The sequence below is a fragment of the Pinus tabuliformis genome, chromosome 8 (assembly GCF_031772625.1).
Source record: "Pinus tabuliformis cultivar Carrire ecotype Pingquan chromosome 8, CPIR1, whole genome shotgun sequence".
In the NCBI taxonomy this organism is placed as follows: domain Eukaryota; kingdom Viridiplantae; phylum Streptophyta; class Pinopsida; order Pinales; family Pinaceae; genus Pinus; species Pinus tabuliformis.
In genome coordinates, this window is record NC_142294.1 from 58,468,148 (window position 1) to 58,485,914 (window position 17,767).

Here is a 17,767-nt window from a genome sequence, read left to right on the forward strand (position 1 = left end):
ATTGTGCCATGAGTGCACACGTGCCACTTGAGAAGAAGTGGGGAGACATCGAACTGTAGTCAAGCGGACTATAGGCGATGAAGGGCAGGATCCTCGAGGTACCCAGCCTCTTGGATTAGACCTTGCTATGGGAGCCCCGAAGAGGAGTAGCAGGACTGGCTGATGTGGGTAGAGATGGATGCGGATGGAGCGCAAAGAGAGCTACAGTGCAGGAGTCCTAAGACAGCGCAGAGCTAGCAGGCTGCAGCAGTGAGAGAGGCACAGGAGTGTTGCACCAGTGCAGGAAGGCACAGAGAGGTGTGCAACGGTGTGAGATGCAAGGAGTTGTTGCAGCAGCGCAGAGGTCAGAGAGGGAGCACTTGTCAGCGGCAAAGGGAGCTTCAGCATCAGAGGGTGTTTCTAGCCCAACAGGGAGGTCAATTGGGAGATCAGTTACTAACTTCTCAATAACTGAGTTGCAGTGCAGCAGTGGGCAACTCGATGCAGCATGATGAAAGGAGGTGCAGTGCGGATGCAGTGCTGGGAGAAAGGACCACCAGCAGCATGGATGCAGAGGGAGCTGTCATACAGATGCAGCAGTGGCAGTGGCAGAACCATGGGCAGCAGTACAGGAGGCAATAGTGCAGAAGATGTTGGGCAGGAAGGCCTAGCATCAGCACAGGTACCGATGCCGGATGATCAAAGTAATACTCAGTGAGGAGTATTGCTAGAGCACAGTCCTCGCTAAGATGGAGTGTTGATTTGGGGTAGCATCGGATGTGCTCTAGCCACAAAATTTGGTGGAGAGGTTGGGGCACATGAGATCTCCAATACCTAAAAAGGGTTTGGGCAGATTTTAAACAGATCAAGAGATTTTAAAATAATTAATATTTTTAATGGAGTCCCTAAGTCTAAACTTAGGGAAAATAAAATATTAATGTGTATTAATATGAATCTGTGTTAGAGTGGTCCAAAAGACATGGATCAAGCCAGATCTAATCTTAGCCATTGATTAGGGACTTAATCCCGGTCGTTGAGATGTCAATAGGAAAAGTATAAGAGGAGGCTTGAGGTTCACTTGGAAACTACACCAGACGATCAATCATTTTATTCTCTAGAGCGGGGTTTGCTAAGAGAGATAGAATCAGTGATCGGGAGAGCAACTGAGGGGCACTGAGTACAGAGAAACAGAGAAGGCAAAGATTGTGTCGGGAGAGCAGTGCAGCAGCCAAGGGGAGTGACGCAGAGCCAGCAAGGGCTCACGCAGAGACAGCCAAGTGCTGCACAGAGCACCAGAGAGGCCAACATGTCTGACGCAGAGGCCCAAAAGTTGACGTAGGGCCTCCTGAGGCTGACACAGGCCAAGAAAGGCTGACGCAAGGCCAACGTGAGACAAAGAGGGGCTAACGCAGTCCAAATTGGGCAGATGCTAGGGTTACAGAGCAATTTTGTGCTGAGGAGCTGCTGGAAGGATTTTCCGAGGTTTCATCCAGGAGATTTCTCTCAAACTGTGAGGTATAGCTGCTAAGGAAATTCTCTGTTGGGTAGGCCAGTTTCGGCACCCAGATTGTACTCTGATTTTGCTTAATAAGAAAACCCTCAGATAGTTGCACTGGTTTTCCCGCATTGGGTTTTTCCGGGGACATTGGTCCAAAAATAATAGGTGTCGTGTATTGTGTTTGTTCTTGTTTCTTTTAGTTGTTAATCAGTAATATGTTGAGCATGCGCTAGTGTTTATTTTTAGTATTTACTTTGTAAATAACTTGTTAAAGAAAAATAACAAGTAGGTAGGAATAAATCAGAAAAAGTGCATGAAGGGTTTCTAAACTAAGTAAACTTAGAAACTTCAAGACATCTGACATAATCCAAACCGTAGTCCATTGTGCCCCGTAAGTACCTCAAACATGTTTTGCAGCTACCCAGTGTACTCTCCTGGGCTCCATCATAAACTGACTCAATGTGTTGACTGCAAAACAAATATTTGGTTTAGTGTTGACCAGATCCATCAATGAACCAATCAGCAGACGATACAAAGTGGGACCCACCAACTCGAAATGAGCATCATGAAGCTTCTTCCAGTTGGTGATAATAGGAGTAGACATAGGCCTGCAACCATCCATATGAAATCTCCTCAATATATCTCCTACATACCTGCCCTGACCCACAAAGATGTGCCCATCCTTCTGCCAAAGCTCCAACCCCAAAAAGTTATGCATCAACCCCATATCAGTCATATCAAACTCTGAAGCAAGATCTCTCTTGCAGTGTCGGATGAGATTGTCCTCCCCTGTGATAAACAAGTCATCCACATACAGTAACAAAATGAGTGGATCGTCACCTACCAAGATAAGGTATAGGTTTGAGTCTGTATCGTTCTTCTAGAAACCCATCTACTGCAAGTAGGCATCTATCCTCTTATACCATGCCCTCGGTGTCTACTTCTGTCCATTCAAGGTTTTCTTCAGCCTACACACATGAGACTCCCTCCCATGCAACTCAAAGCCCTCAGGTTGCTCAATGTACACCTGCTCCTGTATAACACCATTGAAAAATGCGGTCTTCACATCCATCTGCTGAATCCTCCATCCCATCTCAGCTACTATAGATATCACTGCTCTAATAGAATTATAGTGAGCAACCAGTGCAAAGGTCTCCTCATAGTCAACTCCCTCTACCAGTGAGAACCCTCGCGCCACAAACCGAGCTTTGAACTTCTCAACGTTGCCATCTGCAACATGTTTGACCTTGTAGAGCCACCTGGAAGTCACCATTGACTTCCCATCAGGACGTGGCACTACCTCCCAGACATCATTCTTCATGATAGAGGCATACTCCTCCAGCATGGCATCCCTCCAGATTTGTTGTCTAGTAGCCTCCTCAAAACTAGTTGGCTTTGTCTCCACTGCCACAAAGCCACCCAACCTCTCTAGCAGTCTACTCTCTCTCACTGACCACTTGGGTCTCCCCACTGCCTCCATCAGGATCTCTCGAAGCCATCTTGGCTTCCTCTTCCCTACAGTAGTCTCTTGTGGTGGTATGGGAAAATCCTCAATTGGTGCCTCTCCTCCTGGCGAGGAAAGCTCTGAAATAACCAAGGGAGATCCTAAACTCTAAGATATTGTGCCTGATGAACCTGCACCAGGTGAGTCGATACAAGCGAAACTGTGCCTTGTGAACCTATCACCCCAGAAGAAGGTGAACCTCTTGATCCCGATGTACCACCTAATGCACCAGAAACATATGGTATGGCCCCCTGTTGAGGAGCTTGTTGCTCTACTTGATCAATCTCCTGAGACCTCCTCAAAGCCCTCTCCTCAAATGTCAAATCCCTCCTCAAGATGATCTTCCTCTGTGCAGGAAGATATATGCGGGTAGGCTCTGTTGGTCTCACTGTAACCCCCTAGGATACCCCTCTCTGTAGTGGGTTCCAACTCCATCCTCTTCTCCCTAAGGACGTGTGAATATGTAAGGCACCCAAATATCCTAATGTGCCCAACTTTCGACTTCTTGCCAGTATACACCTCCTCAAGAGTCTTGCTCCCCAAGACTCTATGTGGGCTCCTATTCTGCAAATAAACAACAATGTTACATGCCTCGGCCCACAAGAAGAAAGGTAAACTTTGATCATGCAACATCGCTCTAGCTGCACCCACAATGGTCCTGTTCTTCCTCTCTGCCACCCCATTCTGTTGAGGGTTATAAGGCACAATGAGCTCCCTCTTGATGCCAACACTCCCACAAAAATCCCTCATCTCCGCAGAAGTGTACTCACCCCCATTGTCTGATCTCAACACCCTGATCTGCCTCCCTGTCTGGTTCTCCACAAGAGCCTTAAACTCTTGGAATCATTGGAAGACCTCATCCTTGGTCTTCAGGAAGTAAATCCAGGTCCTCCTAGAGTGGTCATCAATGAATGTCACATAGTACTCATATCCACTCAATGAAACATGGGACATAGGACCACATACGTCAAAATGAATCAAATCAAGGATACCTGCAGCTCTGTTGTCACTGCTCTAGAAAGGTGACTTGGTGTACTTTCCCAAAGCACACCCCCTGCACACATCATGATGCTTCGTGTTGAAGTCAGGCAACCCTATAACCATCTCCCTCAACATCCTGAAAGCTCCATGGTGCAAGTGGGCCATCATCATGTGCCACAGTTCACATGAATCACTGCTACTGGTATGTGTTACCATAGCTCGAAGAGGCTGAAATAAAATTTTGTATAGTCTCCCACTGCGAGCTCCAATCACACTAGTAGACTTGATACTGGATCCTCTAGGATATATCAACATTTGTCCCTTTCAAACAGTAATTCATACCCCCTATCCTCCAAGCTAGAGATTGATATCAATCTCTTCTTCAACCCTGGAACATAAAGAACATATGCCACCTTCAGAAGAGGTGACGACTCCCTTTGAAATGAAATTATCCCCATACTTGTCACCTTGACTTTGGAGTTGTCGCCAAGCACAACCTCCAAGTCAATGTCATCCTCCAAAAGGCTCGTGAAGTGCTCTCTAACTCCGGTCATATGGCAGGATGCTCCACTATCTATGAACCATGCACGGGAAGAAGTGACATGAGTGGCTAAACTCACACCAAAGCACACTTTAAATCAAACATAGCCACAAGATCATCCACATCTGTTGAAGCTGCAACTCCCTGTTTCTTCTTACCCTTCTTGTTGGGACAGTGAACAACATAGTGACACATCTTCCCACAAGCAAAGCCTTTCAATTTGCTCATGTCCTTCTCCTTAACCATCTGCTTCCCCTTATCCTGCTTTGCTCCACTAGAAGACCCCTTCTTGATCTTCTTTCCTTTCTTGCCCTTACCTGCAAGAGAAACATTCTCCTCTTCACCTCCCCCACCACTCTTGTTGCTACTTCTCACACTCCTCTTGATCTCCTCCTAGATGAAATTGTCACACGTCCTCCTCCAACCAAGAAAGTGCTCTTTGGCCACCAAGCCATGGATAAATCCATCCCACTTCTCGGTAAACCCATCTAAGGCAATCCAAACCAACTACTCTGGAACAACCTCTCCAACGACAGCTAACTCATCCTTCACCTGTGAGACTCTGGTGAGGAAAGATGTCACACTGTTGGTCTTGGTCATCTTGGTGTTACGTAGTTTTTGTCTCAACACCATCTTCTTGTTCTCATTAGAACTCTAGTGCAACAAGACCAAGGTCTCTCACATATTATATGCATATCTCATCCCTAAAACATGACGGAATTAATGGTCCTTGATGGCATCTAGAAGGATCCTCTTTGCCTTCACATTCTTCTTGTTGAACTCCACCAACTGAGTTGGATCAGTGGGAGCTTGCACAGCTGCTTCAACAACATCCCACACTTCCACCTTCTCCGATAAGAGCATAATCCTTTCCTTCCATTGGCCAAAGTTTTCAAACCCCATCAATCTGTCCTCTACTCTCAACCCAGTAGCCATGACCCCACAACCAACAAAATGAAGCAAATTTGGAAGCTAGAACCAACCTCCCTCTAAACTACTGAAGTCTTTGGGTTTCTGGCAAAGTTTCAAAGGTATGGTTCACTGTTTGAAGACTTTAGTAGCTTGTTGCCCTCTTTATCAGCTGACTGAAAATGAAGATTTAAGCCTCAACTTGGCTCAACTTTGCTCTGATACCATGTAGAAAAATTATGATCTGCACCCTTAACCCAGTTTACAAGTTTGCATGTGTTGTTTAGGCCCAACCCACATGTTTTGTCATGTTGATATAAATTTCAATATGCATTAATTGTAAACATTCAAAGAGTACTCTTACTATTTTTCACTTTCCTATCAGCTGAAAATTAACACATAATTTTTGCAAGCATTTACACATGTGAGAGTTTTGGTCAAAGTGACCCCAGAAAAACCCCACAACGTCTTGGGGAAAACCAGTCTTCAAAGGAGGATTTTATTGCTTGAGAAAATTAGTCTAAGTACATAAAATAATCGCAGTACTTATCTCGCTTAGTAGCTGAAGCATTAAATGCAAATCTGGAAATTTGTGCCCACAATTATTTTCAAATTTCACAATTTTTTCTTGCACAAAAATTTTTGCCTCGAAATCAGTGCCAAATTTGCCTCAATTTTTGTGCAAAACTTAGCCTCAATTTCTATGTTGTAGATGCCTTGAAAACTGTGCTTAAAGGTGACTGTTGTGCCTCGAAATATGTGCCATATAGTGCCTCGATTTATGCACTGCCCCTAACAATTGCCTCAAAATTTGTGCCTCTGATTTTGGGCCAAACAACAACTGAGACTCCTCGAATTTCATGCCCATAATTCTCAAAATTTGTGTTGTCGTCTTCTTAAAAATCGTGCAGCCCTTTACCTCAAAATTCATGCCTCTCTCAAATTTTGTGCCTCGTATGGTTACCTTGCTCCTCAATTTGTGTGTTGTTGTTCCTACCTCCTTTGCCTTGGAATTCGAGCCCACCTCTAACTGCAAACACCCTCCTCCTCCATGAAGTTTTCCTTTCCTCTTCTCCTCATGCTCTCTCTCTATCTCAAGTGTGAAGTGAAGAATGAGCCTCCCTTTTCTCCTTTTGTTTCTTAGAAAAGATTGAATCCCTAAACCTAGGATCCAATGGATGAGATTTAATCTCCAAATCTGAAGATGTCTGGTTGAGATTAACTCTCTCAATTGACCTCCATCACACATTGGCCCCATTACTTAAAACCCTGCTAGTACCTTTTTCAAGTTCTGTATCTTTTTCTATTTTTCTCATAAGGTGATTTTTCACCTCACTTTAATGTTAGTAAAGTACACTATGTACTTTACACATAAAGTCACTTTATAAAATACAAGTGACTTTAATATTAGAAAAAGTACATGGTACAACACTTTTAAGTACCTTTTCCACCCATGACATTAATATAACTCATAAATGTCACCAATACAAAAGTCATTAATGTGTCTACTAGGCTAAAAGGGATAAATGCCTAGTAACACCTCTCCTTGGTACTATTTCCAACATGAAGAATATTGAGATCAAATAGCACTTCATCGAAGACATGATGCAGAAAAGAAGCAGTGAAGCTACAATACATATCCACAAACGAGCAGATTGCGAAAATTCTCACCAAGTCTTTGTGTAGAGCAAAGTTTGTATACTTCAGAGACAAGCTTGGCGTGATGCAGAATGTCTCCCTCGTTGAAAGGGAGTGTTGATGTCTTCAAGATTAGGCAGACCATCTCCTAAGAAGCCAAATGGACTTGGTTGGGTCGTGTCGATTCGACCAGAAGAAATGGATACATTCACTTGAGTAGCCATGAAGGACTTTAGTTGGGTCATGTTGATTTGACCAAGGGTGGATGGCCCAGGGCAATTACAGGTTTGGGGCATATCCTCTCCTGAGAAGCCATAAGGACCTTGGTTGGGCCATGTTGATTTGACCAAAGGGGATAGATGCAATTCACTTGAGAAGCCATAAAGGACTTTGGCTAGGGCATGCTGATTTGGCCAAGGGTGAATGGTCTAGGGGAATATCCAAACCATGTTGATTTGGCCAAGGGTAAATGGCCCAGGATACTCACATTGCCTACTCCAGGATGGAGTGATCTATAGACACGTACCAACATAGCAAGCTCATGAAGTCTTCCTATGGAGGAGAAATTTCAACTAAGGGGAAATCCGTTGTAGCTTAGGAGAATACCTCCCTCACTAAGAGGGAGGGTTGATTTTTTGTGTAGCATCAAGAGGTATTCCCGCATGCCAAAGAGGTCTCCAAGTCAGCCTAAGAAAATTAAAATGATTTATTTTTTTGGAGCATCAAGTCAGCCCAGGAAGACAAGTCGATCAAACCACATGAAAGGGGGTGTCCCTTGGGTTAATTTACCCCCAATTTTCAATTATATAGAGATGATGTGACGTTTCATTTTCTCCATCAATCAAGTGCAACTTCATATTCTCTCTCATCATCATTTTATCTCTCCTAGAGCAATCACACATGTGACAAGAAGGAGGTCAAAATTGACAAAGTTGACTGAGTTGATTCTTCACATGTTTCACTGAGTTTGACTAGGCAATGACCGAATTGTTGATCGTTTGACCAAGCTATTTGACAACAGTATGGACCCACATGTGTGAGTTGACCGTAGGTCACATGTGCAAATTTTTGACCACAAGGTTAACCACGAGCCATTGACTGTAGGGTCCAAAAATTAATTGTTTGACCAAGGTTGACTTTTGGTATTTTGGGTAGTTTGAACAATGTTGATTTTCGAGAGTTTGACCAGTGTTTTGAATTGGATATTGGCACAAATTTCTAGACAAATCAGATTTGTAAACCTTGCTGAAGAATAATTTCTCCTAAAGAAAAGTTTTTGGGTTTTCCCCAAGGTTGGGTTTCCCAAGGTCAAATTATTGTCTCTATTGTGTGTGGTCGTCTTTCTATGATCTTTACCATTTCCATTGCATTTATTTTTTATGTTTTTTGAAGAATAATCGCTCAATGATATCAATGACATAAGAATATTGTGTGAAAAATATTAGCTAGTAATTATCTAACAAAAAACAGTATATTCTTCTGTGCTCTAGTAGAAAAACCAACATTGAGGATTAGTCAAAAACCCTAACTTATGTATCCTATAACTTGAAAATCATGAAAAATAAAAATTTGAAGCTTTAAATGCAATACCTACCTCCTTAGAGATCAACTTTCCCTATCTTCCCTTATCTAGTGATTTTCTGCTTTGAAAACATAAGATGCAAAGATTGAAGACAATAATCTTCATCCTTGCCAACAAGGTGCCAATAAAACTTAGTGAACCCAACAAAACACTCATCTTTCAATACATTAATACACTCATATCAATACCTTGGTGCACTCAAACAGCATATATTTAAATTATATCCATAAAAAATATAATCATGGAAATCCCCCTCTAAGGATAAGAAGCAATACTCTCAATGTCAAATTTGTTTCCTTCAAATTCAACAATACAAACTCCATGACACATACCCATTTACATTTATCAACATGGATTCTGGCCATTGCAAACTATTACTCTCATAAACATATTCAACCACTACAAAAATAAACGTATGCTCACCCCCCCTCCCTCTCTTTGCCAAACCAAAGGCAATGGAAACCACATAAACCCTTAGCTACATATTCAACCACTACAAAAATAAACTTGTGCTCACCCCGCCTCTCTCTTTGTGCCAAGAGAGAGGCCATGGCAGCCAAATAAACCCTTAGCTACAATTGCCTTCAATGTCCTTCAACTTTACTTCCAAAAGAGTTCTACCTCCTTCCCATTCATGTGCTCCTTTCTTTATAATAACTTTGCAAGGTGTTTGTGGATTGTAGTTATTCTTTGATTAAAATTGATTATATTATCTTTCCCTACCTCTACCATGTGGCTTCTCATGATTGTCACTATCATCTTCATGCTAACTCAATCTTCATTCTCTTTGGAATCATTCCAGACTACCAATGATGCTGCCACATTACAAAAGCATGCAATAACTAAGATGGCCTAAAGATAATACTAACGTAGCAAGGAAACATGTATAAAACTTAGATCCCCGAAAGGATTTCTCGATATTTTCTATAGAATGTAGAGAATACAAGACCTTAGGATTTTGAGTTTCGTGCAAGAAAAGACTTGCAATAGACACCATTGGAATGTTAGTAGTACAAAGCCTAATGAAGGTAGACTTAGTTATTCAAAAGAATTATCTGTAAGGGAAAATCTTGATTTCCTTACTTTATATGGCCTACACTTCATTTGTTGGTGGGGCAATATATTTATTGTTAACTACCACATAGATGTCAACAAAATAAGATAAATATGCAATCTAATGGCCACTTTCACAATTTGGGGCAGTCGAGGCCCCCAAGGTCGTAATTGAGCCCAACAGCAAGCCCAAGAGGTTGCTGAGTCTTTTCAACCAGTCATCCCCAATGATATTCGAAGTGAAATTTACACCCTTGAAAACATGGCAGCCAAAGACAAACATGCATTTTCTAACTTGGAGTTAGAAGAATATGGGCAGTGGATTTTGGACCCCAGCGATACCAAGGGCTGAAAAACACAATATCTTCAAGCATTATATCTTTACTAGAAAATGAAAACCCTGATTCGCAGGATTCCGATGGAAAAACAAGCTAACTAGTATAATATTTTCATCAGCCTTGCAAATGTGAAAAGAGAACAGTGGAACTTGAGGTTCCATATGGAAAGGATGGACACTTACCTGGCTCAAATTGAGCACTAGATTCCGAGCATAGCTACTTCATCTGGTCCCCCAAGATAGTGCGATAGATCCAACACTAGTCACTTCTTCTAACTCCTAGCTGCTATATGTTTGTTGATAGTCTTTTGTGGTATGATGACTTTGTAGACACTCTAGTTATGTTGCAAATGTTACAATTTCTACAGTTTCGAACTAATTACTCTATTGGCAGATGGTCAAAAACATCTGGTTTCGCACTAGGCAGATTGAGACCATCTACCGTAAAGAAGATTGACAAGGAATGGCTGAACTATGTACTGAACTTTGATTTTGTGAGGTAATACAATCTTAGGTTACAAAAAAAATGGACACTTTTGCAATTATACATACTAGTTATGGCAAATCTAGTTTCACTATGTATATATTTTTAAGATAAATATGGACAAAATGCACTATCTAAGATTACATTAAACTTCACAATAAATATTTAAGTACATTAACAACCTCCCTTTCTACATTACTAAAATCACATAATTATTTTCAAAGTTAATTGAGTTCTTTCGACATGGAATGTTAGCAATATCTTGCCTATTAACAATAGCAACTCAATTAAGTTAAGCCTGCCTTTACTACTAACAAAAGGCTTGAAAGTTAATAATCTCACAAAACATGTTATATAGACTACATTTAATTCACTTATAAGACATTCAAACATTGTTACATGGGATGCATCTCATAGGATCAAGAGTACGCCCCCTCACTCCCCATGCCATGAGATGGGTGAGGCCCTTGGCAAAACATTTAACCAAACCCTCTTTTCGTGAAACTCCACAAAGTACACCACAAAACATTTCATTGAGTTGTAGGACACATTTTGCAAAAAGGGAGGCTTGTGGGTGCCCACTCCCAAACAACTAAAGGTATTTCACAAAAGGGTATTTCACAAAAAGGAGGACTTGTGGACATCCTCAATCAATTTTTTTTCCAAAATGCATACAAACTTTTAAAAACATAAAATTAAAATTAAAATTATTAAAAAAAGAGTTAAAGAAGATATAAAAAACTTAGCAAACTCCTAAAATCAATTCACCTTTGCCTATACATCTCTATTACTTGACATTTACAAGTCTTTTGGTATTTGACTTTGACAAAAGAGTGAGTTGTGATTAAACTTAATCACCTTTACCTATACATCTCCCTTATTTGACATTTATAAGTCATTTAGAATTTGACTTTGAGATGAGAGAGAGTGGCAATTTTCCTTGGGTACTCATGAAAATGACTCTAACTCAAGTAGTTACAGTCCCATTGATGGTCTTCATGTCTTATACAGCAAATGGACATAGTAGAGGACCAATCAATGGTATTAACTCCTTGATGTTGATTTCTCTTAGCTACTTTTAATTTTCACTATCCATTGTTAAACTTTCAGTTGCAATTTTTAACCTTATATACCGATCACTGAGTATTTGACTTTGTGAAAATTCCTACACTGAAGGAACCCCTACTACAACAAATCTAAATCTACTTCACCTACTTGATTTTTAAATTACATTCATCAAGTTATTCTTTTGTGTTAAAATTGGCAACTAGGGCCAAACTCCATGTGGGTCATCCTATTTATAGCAACTAATATTTTTCTTGGATCCCTCTCATCGAGAGGTGTAGGATTGATCTAAAGATCATCCGATTCCGATAAGTATTCATGGAGTTATGAATTTATTTGCGTTAAGACAATTCGTCAAGGTCGGCTAGCAACCAAATAAACCCCACATGTGCTCAACGTTTTAGTATAAATAGAGATGGCCTTCAAGTCATTTCAACACACTTAGGATCTCTTCCTCTCTCTACTTGTCTTTGGGTTTTAGTAGGAGGAGAGATCTTAAGGAATAACGTTGCCCTGATCCAGAGGGCAGAAAGTCGGAACTGCCGGAAAAGCCAGAAAAGCCGAAAAAACCAGAATTGTCGAAAAAGCTGGAACTGCCAGAAAAACCGAAACTGCTGGAAAAACCGGAACTGCAAAAACTATCGGAAAAGCCAGAACTACCGGAAAAGCCAGAAAAGTCGGAACTGCAGGAACTGCAGGAAAAGCCGAAAAAAAGCCAAAACTGCCGGAACTGTCGGAAAAGCCAGAAAAGCCAGAACTGCCAGAACTGTCGAAAAAGCCGGAATTGCCAGAAAAGCCGGAAAAGCCAGAACTGCCAAAAAAGCCGAAAAAGCTAAAACTGTTGGAACTGTCGGGACTGCCGGAACTGCCGAGAACAATCAAAACTGCCGAGAACAGCCAGAACTGCCAAAACTGTCGAGAACTGCCGAGAACAGCCAAAAATGTCGGGAACTGCCGAAACAACCGGAGCATCTGTCTCCAAAGGAGAGCAACATGCAAGGGACAGCGAACTAACATTGGAACAGTTGTATGGTACTTAGCAGCAAATACACCAAGCCTGCAATGTTACAGCTAGCGTGAAAACAAGCATGCTAGGGGCAACAAGCAAGCAAGATGCAGCCAGCACATAGGTCAGTATGGCAACATGGTGCAGCAATGGCACATAATGCAGTGCAGTGATGGGTACAGTCATGATTAATGAAGCGTGATGAGATGCAGCATAGTGATGATGGGTGCAGCATGGTGCAGCGTGGTGAGGTGCAGCATGATGACGAAATGCAGCACAACGATAGGTGAAGGAGTCACCTTGGAAAATTAGTTGAAGCAGCATGTCTTCAACTGATCTCATGTATCATCTTCTTAGAGATGATCTATGCTCTTATCTAGATAAGTCAAAGTGTTGACCTCTGTTGTAAACGTACTCTCTCTCTCTCTCTCTATTGAACTATTGAAGAACATATAAGAAGAATTGATCAAGGGGTTTGTCCCTGGCTAGCACCACATCTTGTGTCCTCTTTCTTGGCTTGTCTTCTGCTATTTATGTTTATGTTCTATCTGCAGTTTACTTTAATGCTGATGTGATTGCTAATCTGGAAAAGATATTGAGCTAACTGTGAATATTGAAATAAATTGCTCTAAGCATAGAACATACCTAAAATTAACATGGTCTCAGAGCTAAGGTGAAGACAATGCCCAAGCAAGAGTGAAAGAGCAATCACTGAAGACAGTTGGGAAAGGACAAAAGGATCAGTGGATTCCTCATCCCTCTTCAAATTCACCAAGGGTGAAGTCGAAGCAAAGAATATTATCAGAATGGCACAGCAGAATATGGCCTACCTAAAGATCAATTCACTGAAAGATCGGATCTCAGGGTGGAAAGAAAGGCAGATAACTAGTTCGACCATTATGCGAAGGAGTGTCCGAATGGCAGTGACACATCACTTGATGATGATAACAATCATTCCAAGGACATCTTCAATGATCAAAGGAATGACAGGTAATGCAGGACATCAAGGAAATGGCTGACTCTTCATAGAAAGCAAGGAACCCCAGGTATGAAGAATCAAATGTTGTTTCTAATAAGATAAAGAAGCATTATGTTATATACATAAGGGGGATAATATGGGGTACGAAGGGAGGTACCCAAGGTAATAATGTAATAATGGGATGGGCCATAGTAATAAATAAGGTGGTTAACCCATATCATGTAAGGGACCACAAGTAGTTAGTAATAAGGTAATGGGCCCATGGTATTAGTTTGATGGTATGAGGGAACCATGGTAATAACCCATGGTATTGTATGTATGAGGCCTATATAGAGTCTAGAGACTCCACATGGAGAAGTGTCAAGGATTATTGTATGAATAGGCATATGGCTTGTGGAGTGTTCTCCTTCCTTAAGGAGTGAATGTATGGTGTTGCCCTACCTTAAGGGTTTGATCAATAAAGAATCATTTCATATTATTTCTGGGTTTATTTGCATCATCTTATATTTTCATATCAGATCTATAGTATTTCCGGGTTAGATCTATAACAATTGCTATTAGAGCTATAGCAAACCATCCAAGAGAAAGGTGAACCCTTGATCTCGCTGGTGCCTCGCTCGCTTGAGATGGAAGTTGACCATGGCCGCTCTTCTGTGTTGATGTGTAGTAGGTGGATCTTCGCTCCTCGCTATCCGTCATACGGGGGTTGTTGTCCTTGTGGCTAACTGGTTGCCATCTTGTTGGTTGTTTTCTTGCAGGGTGATGTGGGTGATGATATGTTGAAGTTTTAACCCACGGTGTCTTTTTCTTTAATTCACCCTGTTGTGGTGCCTGTTGTGGTGTCTTCTTTTCCAATATGACTTCCACCACTGAGCCCTCATCTGATGTACCTATAACTTTTTCTGCTTCAGCCTCTGTTTGTGTTTGATTGTCGATCATCAAAGGCTCATCATCTGATATGTCAATCCCTGGAACATCTTCTACTTCAGCCTCCATGTACTCTACCTGTTTATTGATGAAAATATCCTGTAATGTAATTTTCTTCTTTTTATACCAGAGCTTCAGAAATTTCTTCTGCACATTAATATTGATAGTACCCGCAGATTCCATCCAAGGATATCCCATAACAACATCCATATTATCCATCTCTGAAGTATAAAAATCACCATGCAACACATACTTATCCATAGAAATCTTCAAATCCTTATACACTAGAACATCTTCATTATCCACTTGTGTGTTTTCAATGTGTTTTGCTGGAATTTGCAATTCTTTTGCCAAATTAACATTGATGAAATTATGCTTGCACCTAGGATTTATGGAAACAATGATCTTCTCTTTCTGAATCAATCCATGAACCTGCAATAAGGAGATACCAGCAGAAAATAACCCTTTAGGTTCATTGGTTTCCTTCTTTAAAATAAAATCTTTGCTAGGTTGTGTATCTGTCTGTGTGAGCTTATCCACAAGATTAGCTTTACAGTCAAAATGGTCCATAAGATCTTTTGTGAATGTGCACCAAGTCAAGGGCCTTCAATAGCAACGTTGATGCCATTGCCACCATTGTCGTCTTTCATTGTCCAAGTACATTTTTCCCAAACTCACTTGAGTCTCATCATCCATGATGTAATTCAATCTAAAATATTTCTCCATTTGTGCTAGCCATTTGGCTGGATGAGAGCCATCAAATTTATACAAGTCCCTGAAATTCTGACCTAGGGCCGCCATCACAAAAAAAAAATTGGCGAAAATTTGAAATGGTCACAATTCCGTCAATATTGCTCAGAATTCATATTATGACCGGAAATCGAACAACCATTCTGCATCTGCCCATGTAATAGAAATCCTGATCCAGACACTGGAATTTCAGATCTGCGCTGCTACTCTCCCGCTGTCACCACAATTTCTGCAAAAAAGAGCTGATTTTAAATCAGCGATATCTCCCTCATCCGGACTCCGATTCGACTGATTTTTTTTTTGAAATTGGGTATTTTTTCACAAAGAATCCAGATCTGCAATTAGATTTTGCAGATCTTGTGCTAGGACGTCCAGATCTGCGCCGCAAATTCGCTGCCCCGAAAAATTGTCTGCAACACCACTGATTTTTAGATCAGTGATATCTCCTTCATCCGGACTCCGATTCAACCAATTTTTTTTTGAAATCGGGTATTTTTTCACATAGAATCCAGATCTGCAATTAGATTTTGCAGATCTTGCACCAAAACATACAGATCTGATCTGCAAACTCGCCGCCCCCGAAAACCTGCAAAAAAAAACAAACAAACAAACAAACAAATCTCCACTTTTACCCAAGAAAGTGCTCTGATACCACTTGCTATAACTCTGATACCACTTGTTATAGCTCTAACCCAGAAATATTATAGATTTGATATGAAAATATAAGACAATGCAAATAAACCCGGAAATAATATGAAATGATTCTTTATTGATCAAACCCTTAAGGTAGGGCAACACCATACATTAACTCCTTAAGGAAGGAGAACACTCCACAAGCCATATGCTTGTTCATACAATAATCCTTGACACTTCTCCATGTGGAGTCTCTAGCCTCTATATAGGCCTCATACATACAATACCATGGTTCCCTCATACCATCAAACTAATACCATGGGCCCATTACCTTATTACTAACTACTTGTGGTCCCTTACATGATATGGGTTAACCACCTTATTTATTACTATGGCCCATCCCATTATTACATTATTACCTTGGGTACCTCCCTTGGTACCCCATATTATCCCCCCTAGGTATATAACACATTATCTTGTATTGGCCCTCCCCTTCAGATTCTTTGGGAATCTGGCTTATAGATTGTAGTGCTTCAAGGCACTTCATCGGATAGATGGGTGCACTCTCTAATTTGGTAGAGATGGAAACAATTGTCGGATTATACTTGGAGTCGATGCCACCTATCCTGAAAAGGGTGTAGGGAATGTTAACCCTCAAATGAATAAGGGTAACTCGATTCATTTACAGAATCTCTTTTACGTACCTGATCGCAAGAAGAACCTGGTGTCCATCTCAGAAATGGAAGTCAAAGGTTTCAGGGTGACTTTCATCGATGGAAAGGTACGTGTTAAAAAAAATATAATTTTCAAAGATGCTTTTTCTCATGGGCTCGGGGTTGGCAATTTGTATCAAGTTGCAAGATGGTCCATTGGGGATCAAGTCAATTGACATATCGCATCTATAACACCGGAGGTATACCTATGGGGCCCTACCTGATGTGAGTCAAATGGTGATAGGGATGTCTGAATTCAAGTAGAGCATGAAGGTACATGTTTGAGATGTACCGAAGGAAAATCTTATAAGGGCACCATTCCCCTCATGCAGCAGGTCCACAAGTTTGGAACAACTCGAGGAGTTTGAGATTCATGATCGGGAATCTCATGTATACAAGTGGAAGAAAGCCCTCTATGGCTTGAAGAAAAACACCCCGGGCGTAGTATGAGAGGATTGATAGCTGTCTGATGAAGCTGAGATTCACTACGAGTGAAACCAATCCAAACCATTACCTGAAGGTTGTGGAGGATAGACCTCTCATACCGGCACCTTATGAGGACGACCTATTTCTGACAAGTGTAGACCCTCTCATTTGCAGAAGTAAGAGGGAGTTGGATTCCGGATGTGGAATGATAAACTGCAAGCCTTTGACTACCTCGAGGATCTTAACTTTCAGAAGTTATATGGTAGTGATGTCGGACCAGATTTGGGAAATACTTTTGAGTTTCATAAACTCATTCGCGTTGATGTTCTTGGTGAACTTCCGTACGGACATATGTTTTGCAGTTAGCATGGTGAGCTCATATTTGGTTGAGCCTCACTGGATTGGTGCCAAGAATTTTCTGAGATATCTTTGGGGCACAATCTCTCATGGATTGAGATACACTATCGGAAATATGAAACTGCATGATTATTCGAATGTTGACTGGGCAGGCAGTGTGGAGGATCACTAGAGCACTTCTCAGTGTTGGTTCTCTTTGGATTCTGCTTCGATATCATGGATGAGCAGGAAGCAGAAGTGGATTGCTATAAGCACCGCCGAGACCGAATACATAGCTACAAGTATGATCTCGTGTGAAGCTGCATGGTTGCAGAAGCTCTTAAGTGAGTTGTTTGTACACATGATGAATACCACTGTGATTCTCTGTGACAACCAGAGGGGGGATTCGATTATTGAGGAATCCCG

The 17,767-nt window shown here is 41.2% G+C and overlaps 1 protein-coding gene across 2 annotated transcripts in view; it reads right to left on the minus strand.

Moving 5' to 3' along the window:
• The window catches only part of DPB2 (DNA polymerase epsilon subunit B2), a 170,629-nt gene that overhangs the window by 143,922 nt on the left and 8,940 nt on the right, over positions 1-17,767 (minus strand). The window lies entirely within an intron of this gene.